A 22,706-nucleotide genomic window follows, 5' to 3' on the forward strand; every position below is an offset into this window, starting at 1 on the left:
AACATGCTTTTAGCTGAAAAAGTTGAATACAACACTTATTTATCACAAAACCAATACTTAATACATTCAAATATATTACATAATATTTATACATTAAATCCTAACATTGAACTATAAAACCGTTATTGTTAGTTAAACATTATTCACACTTTCATAAATCCCGTCTCATTATCAAACGAAAGTGAAATGTAGGCTATTGTAAATATAAATCCATCAATGTATCTGTTTTAAACACATTTACATTTTCTCTTAACAAGACAACATCTTTCTATAAGACTAAATAAAATCATAAATATATAAAATAAAATAAATTCCACATGAATCCTTTCATAATAAAGTCTGATATTTACCAGAAGCTGCTGCAGACAGAAGGAACAACAGGAATATTAATATATCCATGAGCAGGCCAGCTGACAGTCTTGCCTGGGCCCGGGACGAGATCTTAGATGGGCCCCCCCCTCGCGGCCAGATCTCTCCTTTTCCCTTGCTCTTCCTCTCCTCACGTCTCTCACTGAAATCAAGTGTGTAATCAGTCTCTGATCCATCCTGGTCAGACTCTCCGACAGGGCAGCGAGCCCCCCCGCATTTTTTTTCTCTCTTTTTTTTTTTTTTTTTTTTTTTTTTCTCTCTCACGGGTAGCCTGACTCTGTCCCTCCGTTGCGGGGCAGCGGGCCCCTCCCGCATCACTCTCTCTGTCACCTGACTACAGCTGGATCTCTCTCTGTCTCATCCTTACTGACGGAGCTACCAAACTCAACTGTTTCTGTCAGAGAGAACGTGTTGTCTCAGGCTTTTATACGAGCTAATGGACGTTAACATTAGAGCTGGCCTGTTACGTTACGTTACATGGCTCGTAAACGTTGGCTGCGCTGTTTCTTACCTTGCTCTACGTTGACAGTTCCAGCTTCACCGTCACCACCTTTTTTTAAATATTTGTTTAGAAAATCTCTAAGGCCTCTATTTTCTTCTTCTCTTTTCTTTCCTTTTCCGAGCTCCGGACTTGTGCTGACCGGACATTTTGAGCGTACTGAACTTCATATCAAGTGACAATAGGCTCGTTCAAGATGAAGTGCGCCTCGCCTGTAAAGTAGACGAGAGCAGGCGGCAGCAGCAGGGGGCGGTGACAAAAGTCCGCTCTCAAATCGGACAGTTTTCCAGCTGATTCCAGCAGCTGATTCCAGCAGCCTTCAGGCTCAACAGGAAGTGACACAAACACTGTGGTCCGAATTCCGATTTAATAAAATGTTATCAGACCCATATATCAGCTCCTACACAGTCTCCAGTTGATTTTATTATGACAGAGTAGCTCGGAATCACAGTAATTAATGCGATCTGTTGCTGATTTTAATAACAACAGACTGTAGATGATCCGTAACCTGAACAGATTTAGTCTCTCTGACTTCTAAACGTAACTATCAGCCACACAACATGTGTTCTGTACAGAATAAGCCTTTAAATCAGACAAAAAAAACAAAAATTACTTTTTTCGTTTCAAAATCAATGAAAAGTTTATATAAAACGTCGTCATGTTGAGTCGATTCTGAACCAATCAGCTGTTCGATCAGCTGAGAGGCGCGGCGTTTCCCAGCATGCCCCTGGGTCCGCCTTCGCCGGCGCCGCGGGGCTCTTGCAGTTGGTGAAAGCAAACTGCGCTACCTGGCGCCCTCGTGAACTGTGCACCGCCTTCGTTCGTGAGATTATCGTTGCCCACGTGTGCATGACGTCAGAGCAAGTCGGGATCAAGTCGGACACAAATCTAACCGGCATGCAACGGGCGGCGATCGCCGGTGATCGATTCTGCGCAGATCTGCGCAGATCTGGCTCATCTTGAACGAGCCTAATATCAAATTTTGATCAGTGGCCAAACCATTTTTATGTTGGGGGTGGGGGGGTTCTTGACCACCATTTCCAGGACAATTAGGAAGAAAACAAATAAAACGCTTTTATGTAATTCAAATATTATGCTACATATTTTTTTTTCCACAAATAGGCCTATTTAAAAAAAGATTTTTAATTCTTCCATAATTTAATGAGGGCCCAGTTCTGGGCCCCCCCCCCTACTGTGGGCCCGGGACAACAGACCCGTTTGTCCCCCCCTATCGGCAGGCGTGTCCATGAGAGCTGAGAGAGTCATCTTTCTCTCCTTCCCTGTTCTCTCCATCTCTTGATCTGTTTCTCCTGAATCTTTGCTATGTGACCTGGTCAGAGCTGCGCTTTATATATATACACCTCCAGGCTCTTTCAAAGAGCTGTCTACACTGAGCATGTGCAGTAGGGGGGGAATCCCCAGAGGCCTCACAATACGTTATCATCCCGATACTTATGTCCCGATACGATATTATTGCGATTTTAAACATATACAATATTCTGCGATATATTGCAATGTATTACCTTTTTTCCAACTTCGGATTTTTTCCCAATTTCAAATGATGTCCCGAAAGGACAATTTTGTCAACATCTGTTGTATCTAAAAAGATACATTTTTTTTACATTTTTGTTCATCTCACTTCAATTATATTGCTGCAAAATGTGATTTTCAAGCAGACAGACTGACCAACACATATATCATAAAAGATCAATACTTGGCGTCTGTATTATTGATACAGTATTGCCACGAAAAATATCGTGATACTATGCTGTATCGATCCCCCACCCCTAATGTGCAGCTGGTTACAGTTTGCACTTTACAAGGAGCCCTGTCCTCTAATAACTGAACATATAACAAACCACTCAAACTCAACAATAACATTGATGATAAGAACCTGGAAACTCAACAACATGACACACAGTGTAGCACTTATTAGTTCAAAAATAACTTGAAACATCTTCCTGATCCGACTTCTCTACAAGTCCTAGTCCATCAGGAGCACTGCTGGGCTACATCATCACTTCCTGTGCTGTCTTTCACACTGGAGGTGTGTCCTGCTGTAGCGAGAGAGAGAGCGAGAGAGAGAGAGAGAGAGAGAGAGAGAGAGAGAGAGAGAGAGTGTGTGTGTGTGTGTGTGTGTGTGTGTGAGAGAGATTCTTTCTATTACTGCTTGTCAGAAAACATCATGAGTGACCCGAGAAGAGGAAGGAAGTGAACAACAGAAGCTGACTACTCAGTCTGGACAGACAAGGAGGTGGAGTCGACCGTGATAAGCCCAAGCACCCACGGGAGAACTACCGATACCCTGAGTCACAGCACAGCACCCACGGGAGCACCACCAACACCCTGAGCCTTGCAGCCTTCCAGCTGCTGATTGAGAGCGAGAGGCAGCTCATCCCCACTGTTGAAATCATTGTAAATATTGAGCCATTACATTGAACATCTTTTTGATAACAGGAGCCTATGATGTCTGTTTTCTACTCTCTGTAACAACAGACTAGCTGGACGCCTTGTTCTCTTCTCTCTCCACACCGCTGTCCTCACACTTTCAGGTTTTTAATAGTTTAGATGTTTTTAAGATGTCCACTCTGGAGGTGGTTTCACTTTTTTTCATTTTTAAGCCCCAAAAATCGCCATCGGCGTATAAACACAAGGCCACATCTGATACAATATTTTGTCGTTTTCACCCGGGAGAGTATTTGTGTAAACAGGGCCAGAGAGACAGACAGACAGAGAGAGAGACCGTGAGACAGGCAGACAGAGAAACAGACAGACAGAGAGACAGACAGGCAGACAGAGAGAGACAGACAGACAGACAGAGAGACAGACAGGAAGACAGTCAGGCAGACAGAGAGACAGACAGACAGAGAGACAGACAGGCAGACAGAGAGAGACAGACAGACAGACAGAGAGACAGACAGGCAGACAGAGAGAGACAGACAGACAGACAGAGAGAGACAGGAAGACAGTCAGGCAGACAGAGAAACAGACAGACAGAGAGACAGACAGGCAGACAGAGAGAGACAGACAGACAGACAGACAGAGAGACAGACAGGAAGACAGTCAGGCAGACAGAGAGACAGGCAGACAGGCAAACAGTAAACATTTCTATCATTCCAGAATTGATCAAAATTATTAGAAATCTCCCAAAAATCTGCAGTAAAGACACTGAAACCTTGAGGACACAATAGAAAAGTCCAGGCTTGGATGTGTAAACAAAAGCCTTTGATATGTGTGTGTGCGTGTGTGTGTGTGTGTGGGTGTGTGTATATGTCTCTGTGTGTCTGTCTTTTTTTTTTTTTTTCCATGACTAAGACGAGACGATGACGAGACTGCGCCTATGTCCAAAAACGCTGACTAAGAATAAATTAGCAGCATTATTGTTGACGAAAAAAGACGAGACTAAAATGTTTTGCATGAAATAAAAACTAAGATAAAATCTCTCTTCCTTTTCGTCTACAATCGTCTCTACTTTTTCATCATGAGATAGAATATTCAGCTGTTACCGAGACCCGTTGCTATCTACCGGACCGAGTAGCCTGCGCTTCTCTCTGATGCTCCTAAACGGACGTTAGAGTCAACCGAAACATCACTGCACGGGGCGCTAGTTAACACTACACTTGGCAGCAGGTAACGTTAGCCTACCGTTAGATAGTTAACACTACACTTGGCAGCAGGTAACGTTAGCCTACCGTTAGCTAGTTAACACTACACTTGGCAGCAGGTAACGTTAGCCTACCGTTAGCTAGTTAACACTACACTTGGCAGCAGGTAACGTTAGTCTACCGTTAGCTAGTTAAGTCTACCGTTAGCTAGTTAACACTACACTTGGCAGCAGGTAACGTTAGCCTACCGTTAGCTAGTTTACACTACACTTGGCAGCAGGTAACGTTAGCCTACCGTTAGCTAGTTTACACTACACTTGGCAGCAGGTAACGTTAGCCTACCGTTAGATAGTTAACACTACACTTGGCAGCAGGTAACGTTAGCCTACCGTTAGCTAGTTAACACTACACTTGGCAGCAGGTAACGTTAGCCTACCGTTAGCTAGTTAACACTACACTTGGCTGCAGGTAACGTTAGCCTACCGTTAGCTAGTTAACACTACACTTGGCAGCAGGTAACGTTAGCCTACCGTTAGCTAGTTTACACTACACTTGGCAGCAGGTAACGTTAGGCTACCGTTAGCTAGTTAACACTACACTTGGCAGCAGGTAACGTTAGCCTACCGTTAGCTAGTTAACACTACACTTGGCAGCAGGTAACGTTAGCCTACCGTTAGCTAGTTAACACTACACTTGGCAGCAGGTAACGTTAGCCTACCATTAGCTAGTGTCGTGGAAGTTTCCTTTGCAGCAGGGGGGGGAATTTTCAGAGGTTAGTCTGAGACTAAAACCATGTTGGGTTTTTGTATTTTATTAAAAAAGATATATTTGCAAATAGGAGCAAACATTATTTCACAAAAGGCCGCAGCCCAGTGTGGAGTCAGTTTCTCAAATGAGTGAACAGAACACCAGGCTTTTATGCATCTTCAGAGTGACAACACACACACACTTGGCTTAGTATGACGCTACAATTTTGACAGGCAATCTGATACACATGAAGACAATCAGAAAATACAAGAGACATCTCGGAGTCATCTCACCTCCTCCTCCCTGTACGACTTTCACCCACCAGTTACATTTTAACTGGCAGGAGAAAACTAGAGATAGTTTTAGGGTGACCTTGTACCTTTATCGGTTCAGGCTCACATCATGTTCCAGACTGGATGTCTCACAAAGTTAGAATCAAAATCTCCATGTGGAAAACGAGATAGACTCTTTCAGCATTTGTGAGAGTTTTAAAGTACGAAAAAAAAATATAAGGAATTGTGCTTAAATGTAATGTTCCCATTACACTAGTTAACACTACACTTGGCAGCAGGTAACGTTAGCCTACCGTTAGCTAGCAGTTGGATTTAACAGTTAAAATGTTGACAGCTAAACGGTGTAAAGGTTTGTCTCTGTTTCCAACACGAGACGTACGACAGTCTGCAGCTGCCGTTGTCTGAAAACAACACGTGTTGCGTTCACTTGAAATACACTTCGCCAGTTTCGTGCTGCATTTATTTTATTGTAAAATATCCTTTCCCCATGCAGTGGTTGTTTTTGCCGTTTACTGGTGTAATAAGGAAGAGGCTCAATATTTATATAACTTTATATAATTTATTTATTTTTATAACTACTTGACTGAAATGGTTATCAGAAATAATTTATTTAAAAAAAGACTAAAATGTTTTGACTAAAACTAGACTAAATTGACAAGACTTTTAGTCGACTAAAACTTGACTAACAAAATTTTTTGGCACAAGACTAAGACTAAATTAAAAAATAAGTGACAAAATTAACACTACTGCAAAGGACTCAGCCTAACATACAGGATCTCAGAGCTCCAGATAAAACAGATCCCAGACTCAGATACACAGACCCCTCAACCATGATGGGGGGGTCTGATCTTACACCCACAGAAGTAATGATAATCATGTTGTATTTACAGCACATCAGAAAACAGTCAGGTGTAAAGAGCTCTGGGAGTTGTTAGATGAGTTGAGCGGCTGATGCTTCATCATCAGCAGCAGGAGGTCATGAACTCTTGTCCTCACGTCTTTCATACATCAGGACACCACCCACTGCAGCAGCTACAAGAACCAGAACACCTGCTGCCAGTCCAAGGTCTCGACCTACAGGAGAGGAGTTTCTGTGCTTAGAACCTGAAGAAGAATTAAACATATGAGTCAGTAAATGTGTGATAGTGGACTAGGATGCTATTGTGAGCATGCGCAGAATAAACAGTCAGTGAGTTCCCAGCATGGCTGTATTAAGAGAACGGTTCCCAGCCCTTTTTTTGTTCTCTTAACACATCCATGACCCCCCCAGACCAAAGAGACGATGGGGGTCTGTATTTTTTCTCCTTTCTCCTGTGAATATTTGCCACTAGAAAGTGCTAACTACTTTGGTGACTGTAATAACGACAGACTGCTGCAGAAATGTCTGAACGCTACAGTAGGCCTACTTTAAGACTGACTTGGCACTCTGAAGCCTTCTTATTAACAGAAGATAGTTATTAGAAGAAAAAACACAGTTATGTAATTCAGTTTATTAGAAATAGACATGTTATTACAAGTGATTTACCTTGGTATAAACAGGGTTGATAAATAGAAAGACCTGTCACTGTAACACAACACAGCTAAACAGCCACACATACTACATCCTCCAAAACTATTACACTGTTGAATTAACACAAACTGAATTACTGTTGTATAAGACTTTATTCTAGCTGTACCTAATAAACTATTGAATTAACAAAGAAAACTTGAACATTATTCATTAAAGTTATAATGTTCGAGGATGTTGTTGTATTAGACTTGATTCTAGCTGTACCTAATAAACTGGACACTGAGTGCTGCAGTGGATTATAAAGGTGACCTATAAACAGGTTACAGAGTGTTGACCCACTGTGCTCACTGCTGATAAGAGTCTACTGTTGGCTCCTCCTCCTCCTCCTCCTCCACCCTGTGATCAGATCTGAAGGTCTCCCTGGTCCACGCTGCCCTCTGCTGGACTCAGAGTGAATCTAACTGTTCAACTCCAGACTCTTTAACCAGCTGTCTAGGACCAATCTGTTTAGTTAGATGTCTGCCTGTCTGCTGTGAATAACCATCACTACTGGACATAGACCCCAGTTTGATTAAGTAATATAAACTCAACAACTGTGTAATATCTCAATGGAAGAATCTTGGTCTCATGTTCAATTAAACCCTCTTTTTATCAGGACATTAAATACATATCAGCATGATCACCTTCTTCATCCAGCTCATGCAGAGACCACTCGGTTAAAACCCTTTTACCGTCTTTATCAACATGCAGGGCAGCATTAGGATTGGGCCACAGAACTACTTGTTAAGGTTTAGGAAAAGATTGTGATTTGGGTTTAATTAAGTAGGCCTACATTTGTGATTGTTTTGAACATGAAGTTATGATGATATATGAATATGTAAATAGTAGTATAGTATTGCAGGGCACCATAAAAGGTTACCCTACACGTTATGGTAGGGTTAGTTTAATATAAAACTCAATACAATATATGTAGTGGGGGGTACTTGCTCGTGTCTCTTTCAGTTCAGGGGTCCTTGGCCTAAAACACACTGAGGACCCCCCCTGAGCTCGATGACACTGAGATTCTGATAACACCTGTTCACAACCTGTTATTTTGTTCATTTTGAGGTGTGCTGTTTCAAAGGCCATCAGTTTGCTTTGAAATAATATTTTTGACGTGCGAATACACAATTAAAAAAAAACTATTTCCTCAAAAACACGTGATGAGGAAGGAGGTGTGCTTTGTGAGTGTGTCTGGTTAGACATTGATGTGCGGATCTCATATGACCAACATTTGAAATGGAGGAATCATCTCTACAGCTGCTGCTGGGTAAGTTCAACTTAATGTTTCAGGGTTTGTAAGTTGAAATAACAGGAATTCATAATTTAATTCATAATTGAATTGAATTTAGAATAATACTATTAAAAAAGGCATTTGAAAGGGCAATTCACTTCAAATTGAGCTGGTTGGTAAAACAAAGCAAATTAGCAACCCAGTCTCACAGCAGTTTGTGAAATGTTCACATAATTTAATCTATTGATTCGTGTACACAGACACGTTTATTTCGTGTTTTTCGTGATGGTCAGCCCGTTTTTTAAACTAATGTCTTTCAATGGGAAGCATCTTTCATGATCACAGCACAAATCTTTCTGCTAGTCGGCTGCAGCAGAGAAGCTGGATACAGCTCTGCTACCTCTCAACATTTATTTAGATGTTACCACCTGGTACAATGCATCTCTCCTTGTTCTTATACAAGGTTCATGTTGACTTGTCCATTGTCCCTGTTTAAATAAAATGAAATAAATGTCCTGTATTGTCGTCCCGAAAAGCAAACCCATCAATAGCATTCACATTCACAACCCCATTTGTACAGGTCCTATCCCCTGACCAATGGGCTATCCTCACCTTAACCACTCGAGGTCACTGCCTAACCCCAACCAATCAGGCTGCTTCGTAGGGCGGGTCTTTCCTAGAAGTTATGTGGGATCCATAATGACGTGTGAAAACCAGCTCTAGTTAGCATAACGGCTACGACTAGCAGTCCACTGACAGATCTGCTGCAGGATGTAAAATGTTCTTAAATAGGCCTACAACCAGTAGATCTGACCTGGGATCAGTCCTCTCTTTTTGTTATTTGGTTACTGTCAATACATTGGTGTCTTTTTTAGCTAAATTCAACTTAATGATGACATCAGTTGAATAGACAGTGTGAAAGAGAGAGAGAGCGAGAGTAGAGAGAGAGAGAGAGAGACAGTCAGAGACAGATAGAGAGAGAGATAAAGAGAGACAGAGAGAGATACAGTCAGAGAGAGAGATAGAAAGAGAGAGAAAGAGAGAGAGACAAAGAGAGACAGAGAGAGAGAGAGAGAGAGAGACAGACAAAGAGAGACAGAGAGAGAGAGAGACAGACAAAGAGAGACAGAGAGCGAGAGAGAGAGAGAGAGAAAGAGAGAGAGAGAGAGGTGGATGTGCTCAGAGCAGACAAAGAGTTTATATGAGAATATGTAAACCAGATTTCTTTGCCATTTAAACATCATATCCAGAATATGATCAAAACAGGATAACCCTAATAGTTGGGATATTCATTACACCCACGATTCCAACATCATGCTAGCTCCATCCATAGTAACCAGCCGTTCATCGCAGTGTCATAAAAATGATCATTCTGGTTAGCCATATGGATGGGTTGCTGTGAGTGAAATATTTAATCTAATATCAATGCGCGGCTGTTTTTCTTTTTTGATGTCTTGTTCCATGTAAAAGCTGAAACTAACCTGAGGTTGATTTCTCTTCAGTTGTGACTTCACTGCTGACCATCCCAACAAACCAAGGTCAGTAAAGTCCTTCTGTCACATCTGATAGACAAGACAATGGTTGAGGAGGGAGAGTTTATCAATACATTTTAATACTAAATTCAGTTTAGAAAGCCGCAGTGAGCACAGACTGGAGAGGGAAGATACAACTGAAGATAAAATTTAAAAATAATTCAAAACCAGGGCTGTTTCAAATGATGCACCGGCTGCTAGAGAAAGAGGAAAAACTGATTCTTTTGAAGGATGGGTAATAAGATGGTAATGTCGGGAGGGTTATTGAGTCAAAGTATTAATAGTAAGACACATGTAGACAGATGTAGGTATTTTTTTCTGTCTAATAGCAAATTTGAGAGTTCAATTTGAAAATATGCAGAAATGGTTTCTTAGCTCACGACTGAATTACAGAGGAGAGGATTCAGCAGTGAGCAGCATTATAAGGAATGTGGACAAAATGCAAATTATCATGTATACCTTTGAGAGTTCAATTTGTCTGTCAGTTCACCTCCTGCCACCATTACTACAACACAGAGATCACATTTGCTGTTCAGCAGTGAACAGACAGTGAGAAAGCAGGAATATGAGGAATGTGAACAAAATAAGCCTAAAAATGCAAATCATCTTCTATAACTGTGTCTTTCTTCCCTCCTCCCTCCAGTCTCTCTGACTCTGAGTCCCAGCAGCTCTCAGATGTTTAGAGGACAGTCTGTCTCTCTGAGCTGTGAGGAGGACGACAGCTCTGCTGGATGGACTCTGAGGAGGAACACAACCAGAGAAACCAGGACTCAGTGTGGAGATGGAGGAGACTCTGGCTGGGGAAGACCTGCTGGTTCTTCCTGTAAAATCAGCTACATGGCCCCATCGGACAGTGGAGTTTACTGGTGTGAGTCCAGAGAGGGAGCAACCAGTAACAGCATCACCATCACTGTCACTGGTAAGATCAGACTGTGGAGTCAGTATTGATGAAGCTGTGTGTGAATGGATGACATGCTGTAGCTTGTCTCTGTGTTGAGGTGGACCAGTGATCCTGCAGAGTCCTGTCCTCCCTGTGATGGAGGGAGAAGACCTCACTCTGACCTGTAAAACAGAGACGACCTCCAACCTCCCAGCTGGTTTCTATAAAGATGGCTCCTTCATCAGGACTGAGCCTGCAGGTCACATGACCATCCCCCATGTTTCCAGGTCTGATGAAGGCCTCTACAAGTGCAACATCAGCAGAGTTAGAGAGTCTCCACCCAGCTGGGTCTCTGTCACAGGAGAGGAGGTTAAAGGTCATCATTCATCTCAGGGTGATTTCACACCTACAGTTCGGTAGACTCTGTGATTCGGGGGCATCATTTTTTATTTGGTTCTGTTTGTGTTTACACTACACTTTGTCACATGCACCAAACCTCGTCTTTGAGATGATGATGATGATGATGATGATGATGATGATGTGTGGTCATTGTAGGTTATGGATCTGAAAATGATCATCACTTTAACCATATATACTTCAGTAAATTGTGTGCAAGGTGAAACTGCAGGCTAGTTAATGCTTTGATTTTTGGGTCACTTCCTGTGTGTGTCTGATTGCGTTCTCACATGAAGTGACCAAAATCTTGAGCACTTGGAATAAAACAAACAGAGACCCCCTTATTCAGCGACCATAGTTCTGTTATTTGAGTTTGAGAATAAGCTCTCACACCTCCCCAAACTACCGGGCGTATCCAAGGAAACGCTCCAGGGTTGGGGTAACATGGTGTGGAAGCAGCCTAACACACCATCTGATAGTAGATATTTCTTCCTCTAACTAGACCGAGGGAACTCACTCAGTTACAAACATGATACACAACATTGAAGTTAAAAGTCTAAAGCTTCACATAAAAAGGAGGAACAGTGAAAGAGCTGAATGTGTTATCTACTTAATTTTATTTATATGCTTTCAATTTATATTTTTTTGCTCATTTTAGAGAAACCCACGACTACAAGTCCTCCTCCAACGTCTGGCTCCTCTGGCTCCTCTCCTCCTCCCCCCGTGTTGTGGTCTGCTGTTCCAGTCGGTGTTCTGGTCCTGGTTCTCCCGGTTCTCCTGGTTCTGCTGGTTCTCCTGGTTCTCCTGGTTCTCCTGGTTCTCCTGGTTCTGCTGGTGAGACGATGCATCCGTAGGAAACCTAAAGGTTAGTCTCAATAAGACTCATATTGCGCTGCAGTTTAAAATCTAAATTTATTGTTCATATTTTCAGTTTCAGAATTGGAGTGAAGTGTTCAAACAACTGTTTGTTCAAGTCAGACGTCTCCTAGGATTCTCATGAATCACTTTTCTGTTGTTGATAATAATCCATCGTCACCACGAGGGCCCTTTAGCATGCTCCGGAGCTTTTGATCCAATCACATAATCTTCCTCATGTTTCCATCTTTAGGGATGTCTCTTTAATGGATAAACTGACTAAAATTGATGATAACTTTGGTTCATTTCATCTGAAGTAGAAGCTGGAGATGATGACATCGCATACAGTGATGTCACAATATCGAGATGGAGCAGAGGTAAAGATATTTTTATTGATTTTCAGAAGAAAACTGTGTGTGTTCTTGGTTTAATGTCCTGAGAGGAAGTTTTGGGAAAAGAGCATTTTATAAAATATATTTTAACAGTCACAGTGTAAGGTCTATTTTAGTAGGTAATAGCGTGTGTTGTGCTTGTCATGAGAGTCTGGGTGTTTTGTACCCTGTGGTTAAACAGCTATAAACACCTCTAACAGTTCTGTGGTCGTCCAGTTTCCTGTTTCTCATAGCAACCCTTCAGCTGAGTGTGGGTCTGTTCACGCTTCACTGCAGGACACAGGACAAAACAAAGATTATATTTAAACTATAAATTTGCAGATTTACATATCTCTGTCTATCTATGATCACTTACAATAGATCTGAAGTAATGGAATATGTTCATAAACAGTAAAATGTCGTTGTTAAAGGAACACGTCAACTTATTGGGACTTTGTCTTATTCACCGTATCCCCCAGAGTTAGATAAGTCCATACATACCCTTCTCATCTCCGTGCATGTTGTAACTCTGTCTGAAGCCCCCACCGCTAGCCTAGCTTAGCACAGATCCTGGAGGTAGCTGGCTCCAACTAGCCTACTGCTCCCAATAAGTGACAAAATAACGCCAACATGTTCCTATTTACATGTTGTGATTTGTAGAGTCACAGCGTGTACCAATAACAAGGTCACATGAGACATGAGTGATTAGCGAAACACCTGAAAAGCACCGTTGTTACTCTCTGCTCCTCACCATGAGGCTTCTCAGGTGCTGCGAGATAGACTAGTAGCAGAAGTAGCAGTGCTTGGCCTTCTGAGAATATAGTTCCCAGTATGTAAATAGGAAAATGTTGGCATTATTTTGTCACATATTGGGAGCAGTAGGCTGGATGGCGCCGGTTACCTCCAGGATCTGTGCTAACTAGGCTAGATGGAGTCAGTTACCTCCAGGATCTGTGCTAACTAGGCTAGATGGAGCCGGTTACCTCCAGGATTTGTGCTAACTAGGCTAGATGGAGTCGGTTACCTAGCAATCTGTGCTATAATGGCTAATGCCAGTTCCCTTTATCATTTATATTTTTACCTCTTTAAATATTACCTCAACCTTAAGTGATATTTCATTTTTAAAATAATTTCCCCACATCTGTGCTAACTAGGCTAGATGGAGCCAGTTACCTCCAGGATCTGTGCTAACTAGGCTAGATGGAGTCAGTTACCTCCAGGATCTGTGCTAACAGGGCTAGATGGAGTCACGTTACCTCCAGGATCTGTGCTAAACTAGGCTAGATGGAGTCAGTTACCTCCAGGATCTGTGCTAACTAGGCTAGATGGAGTCAGTTACCTCCAGGATCTGTGCTAACTAGGCTAGATGGAGCCAGATACCTCCAGGATCTGTGCTAACTAGGCTAGATGGAGTCGGTTACCTCCAGGATCTGTGCTAACTAGGCTAGATGGAGTCAGTTACCTCCAGGATCTGTGCTAACTAGGCTAGATGGAGTCAGTTACCTCCAGGATCTGTGCTAACTAGGCTAGATGGAGCCCAGATACCTCCAGGATCTGTGCAACTAGGCTAGATGGAGTCGGTTCCTCCAGGATCTGTCAGCTAGCTAAGATGGGTCGGTTACCTCCAGGATCTGTGCTAACTAGGCTAGATGGAGTCGGTTACCTCCAGGATCTGTGCTAACTAGGCTAGATGGAGTCGGTTACCTCCAAGATCTGTGCTAACTAGGCTAGATGGAGCCGGTTACCTCCAGGATCTGTGCTAACTAGGCTAGATGGAGTCAGTTACCTCCAGGATCTGTGCTAACTAGGCTAGATGGAGTCAGTTACCTCCAGGATCTGTGCTAACTAGGCTAGATGGAGCCAGATACCTCTGGTACCCACTGGTGCGCAAAGCTTCATTTGACCATCACTACGGTTACCTCCAGGATCTCTGCTAAGCTAGGCTAGCAGTGGGGGCGTCAGACAGAGTTGCGACACACACGGAGATGAGAAGGGTATGTATGGACTTATCTAACTCTGGGGGATACGGGGAATAAGACAAAGTCCCAATAAGTCGGATTGTTCCTTTAAGGAAACCTCAGGAGCAGCATGACTCATATTCACATACGTGAAGAAGGTTCTGGAGACTTTGATGACTTACACAGAAGCATTTAATGAACTCTGGATCATCAGGAGAATCAGGAAAACAGTCCAGTTAAACCAGGTTAAAGTGCAATGCCTCCCAACTCTGAGGGTCTGGGAGTCTCTAGACCTCGTTGTGACCTTTAAAATCTGGTCTGAGTGATCTGATCACTAGTAGACAGCTCTAGGTGCGGGTATTCCCACCTGGCAGCAGAATATTTCTCCAAATACTTCCTGATTGATCTCACTTCCTCGCTCTATATGCAAATAAACACACACATCATTTCCGTTTAAGCACACATAGACATCAAAAGGGCTTGAGCAGCTTCCTTTCATCTTCCTACAGAGAAAGTGCCCTTTTTTAAATAAATGAATATAGGCATTTATATTCCTGTTTGCACACAGCTTTCCTGTCAAACAAATATATTTATTGAATAAACAATTTAAATATCGGTATCGGAGGGATTTCCGGGTTCTCATGCCGGCTGGCCCCTCTCTCCCTCTTCCCTCTGTCTCTCTCCCCCCCTATCTCCATCCCTCTTCCCCCTCTCCCTTCCATCTCTCTTTCCTTCTTCTTGTTTCCTCTCTCTCTCCTCTCTTTCTAATTATTCTCCACCACCGTTCTTCTAAAAATAATTTATTGAAACTAGTAGCATAGGAAACCTATGCCTGCTCTCATGATAAACCTAGTGAATACTAAAGCCCAAGGTCTCTGAGTGAACGGATAATTATGTAGTAATGTGTTGAGTATTAAACAGTTGGGAGTGTAGAGGGAATTAATAGAAATTTGTAAGAAGGTTTGAGTTGTTTTAATATATTTACCATTATGTTTAAAAAAAAGGGTTAGGTTTAGATAAATCTATAATTATTTATTAATCATTTGACCTTAATTTCACTTATGCCCCCGCCCCCCAAAATGTCTGTGTACGGCCCTGTTTCTGTTTGCATACAGGCTGGTTGTGTGTTTATTAATGTCAGATGTTAGTCTCATACTCATCAATTAAATCATACATTAAAAACTCGCTGTGAATTGAAAACAGTGCTCCTTACAGTCTGTCTGTGTGTCGACAAATGTACGCATGGAGGAGTCGTGTTATGTTACTGCTGATGAAGACCCGACATTTCCTGATTTTACCATTTCATAATAAAAGCATTTCAATAAGAAAATAATGGGGTGGATTTTATTGTGAAGAATTCATAGGAAATGAAACCATTTCACAGCTGCTGATTTGAGTTTGCCAGCGTTCTCCGTAGCAAAAACAAAGCTGTGTAACTCTGGCAATAGAAGACTAATAAATAACTAAAGGAGATGACGTAAGAGCAGGAATATCTGGAGTAATATCCTTCATATTGGTGGATTCTGGGACTTTTTACTAAAAATAACGTTACTGTATACCGGTGGCTGGCTTTTCCAATGAACAGCGCTGCAGAGAGCTCCCAAGAGCAGCAGCACAGTAACACAAAAGTATCAACAACAGTATGATATTAACATCCTAAACACATGATTTAGTGGTTTCTGGCATGAGAAATACTTTGGGTAGTTCTGCTCACAGTTGAGTAGGCGGCCCTGATGTGGCCCAGGACACATTTTCCGTTCTCACTGTTAATAAGAATGTGGAGTGTTTTCAGCTGTACTTAGAGCTGTTCTCTTGTGTTAGAAACAGGGTGCAAGAGGCATAAATCTCTCGCTCAAGCTGTCAAGTTTGTGTTAGGCAAATATATTGAGACGCTCAACTAAATTTAGTTCAGTCTCTTTCTGGGAAATTGACACACTTTTACATTATTTTGTGTGTTAATAGCCAAGTGATGTTTGTGTGACACCCTGAGATGTTGACACCGTGAGTTGTTCCTCCTGTGGTCAACATGTCTCTAATAAAGATCAGCTCTGTGAGTGTGAAGTCCATTTCACATGAACTGGGTTTCCTATAAGCCCTGCCATCAGCAACAAGTGTTAAGAAGAAAATAAAACTGACATTCTAAGTTGTACTTCCCCTTATGTAGACTTTGACACGTGTCTTAAAGCTATATCCTGATATTTGCTGCTAAAATGTATTAACTATTAAGTCATTTTCTAATACTATGGAAAAAGTTTTATTGATTTTAGTAAAATTTAAATAATCAATGTCATTTCTTTTCCAGAGAGTTATTCATTTGCAATCTACTCCGGAGTGAGAACAGAAGACGCCAGTCACGGACAAATAGGGATCAAAGACAAGAAATCAACCAGGAAGAGACTATTTCGATTAGTGGAGTAATCCTCATCTGGTGCTCTAGTGAGTATTTGTGAATGAACTCCAGTGTGTGTTCATGGTGATGAAGAAACATGTCATCCAGTGCAACAGGGACCATCTTTACATGCACAATATTTAGCCCTTATTCTGAAAAAGATATTATTCCGACTAAGCTGTTTACAACTCAATAATATGACTTCATTTAACAACCCCCCCACACACACACACACACACACACACACATTATGAACTTACATAATTGTAAAAGAGTTCTTGACTGTTGTAGAACGAAGTGGCTGATCTTTAATGTAATATCTACATTGCCCATTATCACCAACCATTCACCCAATGTCCCAAAGGCCCATTCTGTTTACTAATCTGATATCATTTTAAAAGGCTAACTGAGAAAATATTGAACACTTTTGCAATGATGTAATCACATAATGTAATCTGAAAACTGCTGCCTTGGTTAAAACAAACAATGTAACTGATCTCAGCTGGTATTTTGGCTGTAATGGAGTGGAATGGAAAGAGAGGGAGACAGAGAGAGAGAGAGAGAGAGAGAGAGAGAGAGAGAGAGAGAGAGAAAGAGAGAGAGAGAGATAGATAGACAGAGAGAGAGAGACAGACAGAGAGAGACAGAGAGAGAGAGAGAGACACAGAGAGAGAGAGAGCAAGACAGAACGTATATGTGCTCACTGCTCAACAGGGGAGATAGAAACAGAGATACACTTCCTCCTTACACTTTGGAAAAATAGCCAAAAAATAGCAAATGTCCCAAAGTTACCACCAGAAAAGAAGCTGGTAGTTCTCCTAGGAGAAGGGACAGCAGCTCCACTGGCAGCTACATATGGATCTGAGGGACTCCCCACCACTTAGGATCCCAACATTACACATTGGTTTAGGATTGTACAGCAACTATATTATACACAACTGTTAAGTATTATATTGTCTTATGTAATTTTTTTGTAATATGTGTTGTATAACTATCAGTGCAGTATAGAATCTATGTGACACCTACTGTATGTATTTAATATGTAATATGTACTATATATGCATTTTCTGTAAACTGCTTTTGCAACAACATGCTTTCTTTGTTCATGCCAATAAAGCAAAATTGAATTGAATTTAATTTAATTGAGAGAGAGAGAGAGAGAGAGAGAGAGAGAGAGAGAGTGACTTGTTCCTCCTGCTGTCAACATGCTTATCTTACTATAATCTCTATAAACAGCTGTGTTAGTGTGAAGTCCATTTCACATGAACAGGGTTTCCATTTTAGCCCTGACATCAGCAACAAGTGTTAAGAAGAAAAAAACCTGAAAACTTTTATTTTATACTTAAAGTGCTCATATTATGCTCATCTTCAGGTTCATAATTGTATTTAGAGGTTATATCAGAATAGGTTTACATGGTTTAATTTTCAAAAAACACCATATATTTGTTGTACTGCACATTGCTGCAGCTCCTCTTTTCACCCTGTGTGTTGAGCTCTCTGTTTTAGCTACAGAGTGAGACCTCTCACTTCTGTTCCATCTTTGTTGGGAGTCGCACAAAGTCCCGAGATGGTGCCGTTGATGAGAACACAGCTAGAAGTTAATACATGAAGTCAAAGCCAACTGTGAGAGCTGAAGGGCAGAAACAAGTCTGGTAGTTCTACCTCCATCTAAAGCCCCCCCCCCCATCAGGTGGCAGCACAGCACCTTCTCTTTCTTTACACATGTTCAGTTCAGCAGGGAACAGCTCACAGCTCTTTAACTTATGGAGTTTTAATTCAACCGTCACTGTATTAGAGGAACATTTATGCTACAAAATAAAGATCATCACCATGGCAACAGACACATGACATCACACACCAGAGTGTCCAAACCAACAGTTGATTCATTTCAGAACCAGAAAACACAACAGAGACCAAACTCACACAGTTCTACTCAAATGACAGCGGCATGTGCTACAAACAATATTAAGCTGCATGGCAACAAACCAGAGATATTTAAACAAGATTAACCCCACAGCAGCTACACACACACAAACACACACACACACACACACACACACACACAGTCTGTACCTTTCATAAGTTGCCACCATGTGGCTAAGGTTCATACTCCGCAACCGAGAGCGAAAGTAGAAACTGTGTAAGGTAGAGTGGTTAACCTGTTATAGACTAATCATTTATGAAGCTGTAATAAATGTTTTGATTAGTTAAATTATCAGAAAAATAATGAGTCCGATTTTGTCTTGTAATATATACATTTTACGCTGGGTAGCTCTTACATCACACATAAGTGTCCAGTGTGTGCACTTGCTACTTACAAAGATAACAGCTACAAGTGTATGCACAGGATTTACTTTATCGACAGGAATAGATAGGGCAAACAGCCAGCCACAAATAGTCTACAAAGCATCAGGCTGTCTTTGAGATTTCACATGAACAACGGTTAAAGTTACTCAGGCTACCGAAGAATTAGACCTTAGAGATGCACCCCAAGCCTCCATCCTTAACAACCAGTCATGTGTATGGGCTCACTCAGTCTCTCCACTGCTGGCTGTTCCAATTTAACGGGAGAGAGGAGCAACAAGGGTTAGGATGGTGACCGGCCTCTGACCTCCATCTTCAGCCAGAGAGGACATTACTTCTTCAGCTTCTTCTTGCGTTGTCACCCCGGTGGGAGGTGTGCTAACAGGGCTTGCAGCAGGTGAATCGGTCGTGCTAGTAACGTCATCGCTACACAATTTCTTAGTAAAACCAAAATTAATTAAATTGCCTTGTTTTCTTTTTGCCATGGCTTTATGATGCTTACTGCAGAATGGATTTCAAGGACTTTGTGCGCCGATTAATGGCCTCCAACGTTTATATTTTTCCTACGAATCTTTGAGTTAACATGTAGCCTACTAAACATGAGTTGAATTTGCACCACAGCGCTGCCACGCGTTGATGCTCATAACAAGAATAGCATGTATAGTAAAGTATAGTATATAGTATAGTATAGTATATAGTATAGTTATCTGAAGTGAATTAGATTTAAATCACTGTCATGCATGAATGAATGATATTTTTGCAGTTTTACACATACTAATGCACGATCATCACATTACACAAAACTGAAATTGCACGTCAAAATGACACACTGTTAATATTTTTAGAGACCCCCCAAAATTTCACAAATCACGTTTTGAGGGGAGCGCATGTCTTATAGCTCCCCCGTAGTTTGCACCCTGCAGTGTTAATAAATAAAGATGCCAATCATGTGCTGAGGCTTTGAGAAGAGAGAAAGCATGATGTAATGCAGTCAGACAGCCAGCAGGAGGCAGCTTTCACTCTGTTCTCCAGAGGAGCATTTCACTGGAAAGTCTCATTAACTCACTCAGCATCTCTATCAGAGCTCAAACACTGACAGGTCTATAGTATAGTATAGAATAGAATAGAATAAAATAGAACAAATCTTTATTGTCCACCAAGGTGGAAATTTTTCTTTGGCTCACCGGATCTACAAGACAAATAAACATACAGACAACATCTCAGACAATTCAATTCTGAATTCAATTCACACAGTTGAAATCAGCTCCGTAATACGCAATACGCCCCCAACGGCCCGTAAAGTATCGGAAGGGTCGGAAGCGAGTGGAACAAAAATGGTGGAGAGATTAGAACAGTTGATTCTGTCAGTGTCAGAATGTGCAATTTTGTATGATCTATCTGATGAGGGTTACAGAGACATAAATCGGAAGGCTGCTGCGTGGAGGAAAGTTGCCCAGGACGTTGACATGTCAGGTCGGCTAAATGTGATATAGTGGTATAACAACCCAGTCTCACGTCAGTTCGTGATGGCATTACGAAATTAAATCTATTAGAACGTGATACCCTCACGTTATTTTGAAGATTTACGTGTTGGGGTCACGTTTTTTATACTAATGTATTTCAATGAGAAGCATCTTACGTAATCACAGCACGAAACCTTCTGCCAGTCGGGCTGCAGCAGAGAAGCTGGATACAGCTTTGAAATTATTGGTATTTTTCGCCCAATAACCGCTGTTTTAATCAATATTTATTCACCAGATCTTATCACGGTTTATATGTATTTCTTTTAATGTTATTATTTCGGTCTATTTCGGCCAGGGAAGCTGGATTGCTTTGTTGTTTATTGATATTTTTAAAACTATAACGCTACATCTTTCAACATGTATTTAGCTGTTATCATGGTATGCATTTCTTTATTTTAATAATAGTATTTCGGTCTTATTGCCGGTAAATATTACAGTAAATAAGACAGAACAGTAGGTTACGATATGAGCGAGCTGGGCGATTCAAAGCCGATGTCCCACGATGCAATGCGGGCATTCATTCACAGAATCAGACAGCGATCAGCGGGTCTTTAACGCCTGTATCACCTCAATGCGTTAGGGATCATGTAGAGGCGTTGTTATAGCGACTACAACAACGGCAGGGTGATCAGGACCCCGTGCCAATCTTTGATTGATAGCTCTCCTCAGAGGGAACAGAACTGCGTCCATGGCAACGCTATGCCTATGCGTAGCAACGTTGTGTTACACTTAGCAACGGTCTGTTATCAAGAAAATAAAAGACCGTATTCTACATTAGAATTCAAGCAAGCCATGTAATAAATATAATATATATAATCAGTGGTTTTGTCACCAGCAACAACGTGTTGCTCAGTTATGTTCCAGTAAGTTATGCACTGTTTAAAAAAATCAGCTGAAGACTCCGGAAGTGACGTCGTAATTACCGCTCGGCGGGTAGAAAAGATACAAATACATAATATTCGTATAATGTTAACACAACGTTGCCATGCATAGCATAGCGTTGCCATGGACGCAGTTCTGTTCCCTCTGGAGGAGAGCTATCAATCGATCCGCTGAAAGAAGATTGGCGTCGGGGTCCTGATCACCACCGCCCGTTGTTGTGGTCGCTATAACAACGCTCTACATGATCCGCATCGTACATTGAAGTGATACAGGCGTTAAAGACCCGCTGATCGCTGTCTGATTCTGTGAATGAATGCCCGCGTGCATCGTGGGACATCGGCTTTGAATGCGCAGCTACGCTCATACGTAACCTACTGTTCTGTCTTATTTACTGTAATATTTACCGGTAATAAGACCAACATAATATTATTAAAATAAAGAAATGCATACCATGATAACAGCTAAATACATGTTGAAAGATGTAGCGTTATAGTTTTAAAAATATCAATAAACAACAAAGCAATCCAGCTTCCCTGGCCGAAATAGACCGAAATAATAACATTAAAAGAAATACATATAAACCGTGATAAGATCTGGTGAATAAATATTGATTAAAACAGCGGTTATTGGGCTAAAAATACCAATAATATCAAAGCTGTATCCAGCTTCTCTGCTGCAGCCCAACTGGCAGAAGGTTTCGTGCTGTGATTACGTAAGATGCTTCTCATTGAAATACATTAGTATAAATCTTCAAAATAACGTGAGGGTATCACGTTCTAATAGATTTAATTTCGTAATGCCATCACGAACTGACGTGAGACTGGGTTGGAATAAAACCAACCACATTCCGATTTTAACAACATATTTCCGTTTCATGGTTAGGATAGGAACTTTTCTTAAAAGCCAGGCCTTGTTTGTGGTTGTGGACTAGGGTTGGGCGGTAATACGGTATTACGGTATACCACGGGGTCTAAAAATAGCAACGGTATCAGTTTCAATACCGTCATTAAAAAAAATGCACTTATATAGGAGACAAGGATTAAATATGAAATTGCGGTGACCCACAAGTAAGACAAAGGGCCCTATTTTAACGATCTGAAACGCAAGTATGAAATGCAAAACGCAAGTAGCTTTGTGGGTGGATCTCGGCCGCTGTTGCTATTTTACCGGATAAAATGAGATTATAAATGAGTCTTGCGCCCGACGCAAATCTAAAATGGGTTGGTCTGAAGTAGCTAGGAGTGGTTTGGGCGTAACGTGCAATAAACCAATCAGAGCGTCATCTCTCATTCCCTTTAAGAGCAGGGCGCTTGTTCCGTG

At 41.5% G+C, this 22,706-nt stretch overlaps 2 protein-coding genes and 1 long non-coding RNA gene across 4 annotated transcripts in view; 1 reads left to right on the forward strand and 2 right to left on the reverse strand.

Moving 5' to 3' along the window:
* The window catches only part of LOC120572826 (programmed cell death 1 ligand 1-like), a 147,359-nt gene that overhangs the window by 80,305 nt on the left and 44,348 nt on the right, over positions 1–22,706 (reverse strand). The window lies entirely within an intron of this gene.
* Positions 1–22,706, reverse strand: part of LOC120572812 (coxsackievirus and adenovirus receptor-like) — a 93,082-nt gene that overhangs the window by 43,578 nt on the left and 26,798 nt on the right. The gene's annotated exons all lie outside the window — the stretch shown is intronic.
* On the forward strand, positions 8,279–10,493 carry LOC120573041. Its single transcript, XR_005641614.1, has 3 exons — positions 8,279–8,332; positions 9,799–9,834; positions 10,472–10,493. It is a non-coding gene; the product is annotated as an uncharacterized LOC120573041 (long non-coding RNA).

Source organism: Perca fluviatilis, chromosome 14 (assembly GCF_010015445.1).
Source record: "Perca fluviatilis chromosome 14, GENO_Pfluv_1.0, whole genome shotgun sequence".
Lineage (NCBI taxonomy): Eukaryota > Metazoa > Chordata > Actinopteri > Perciformes > Percidae > Perca > Perca fluviatilis.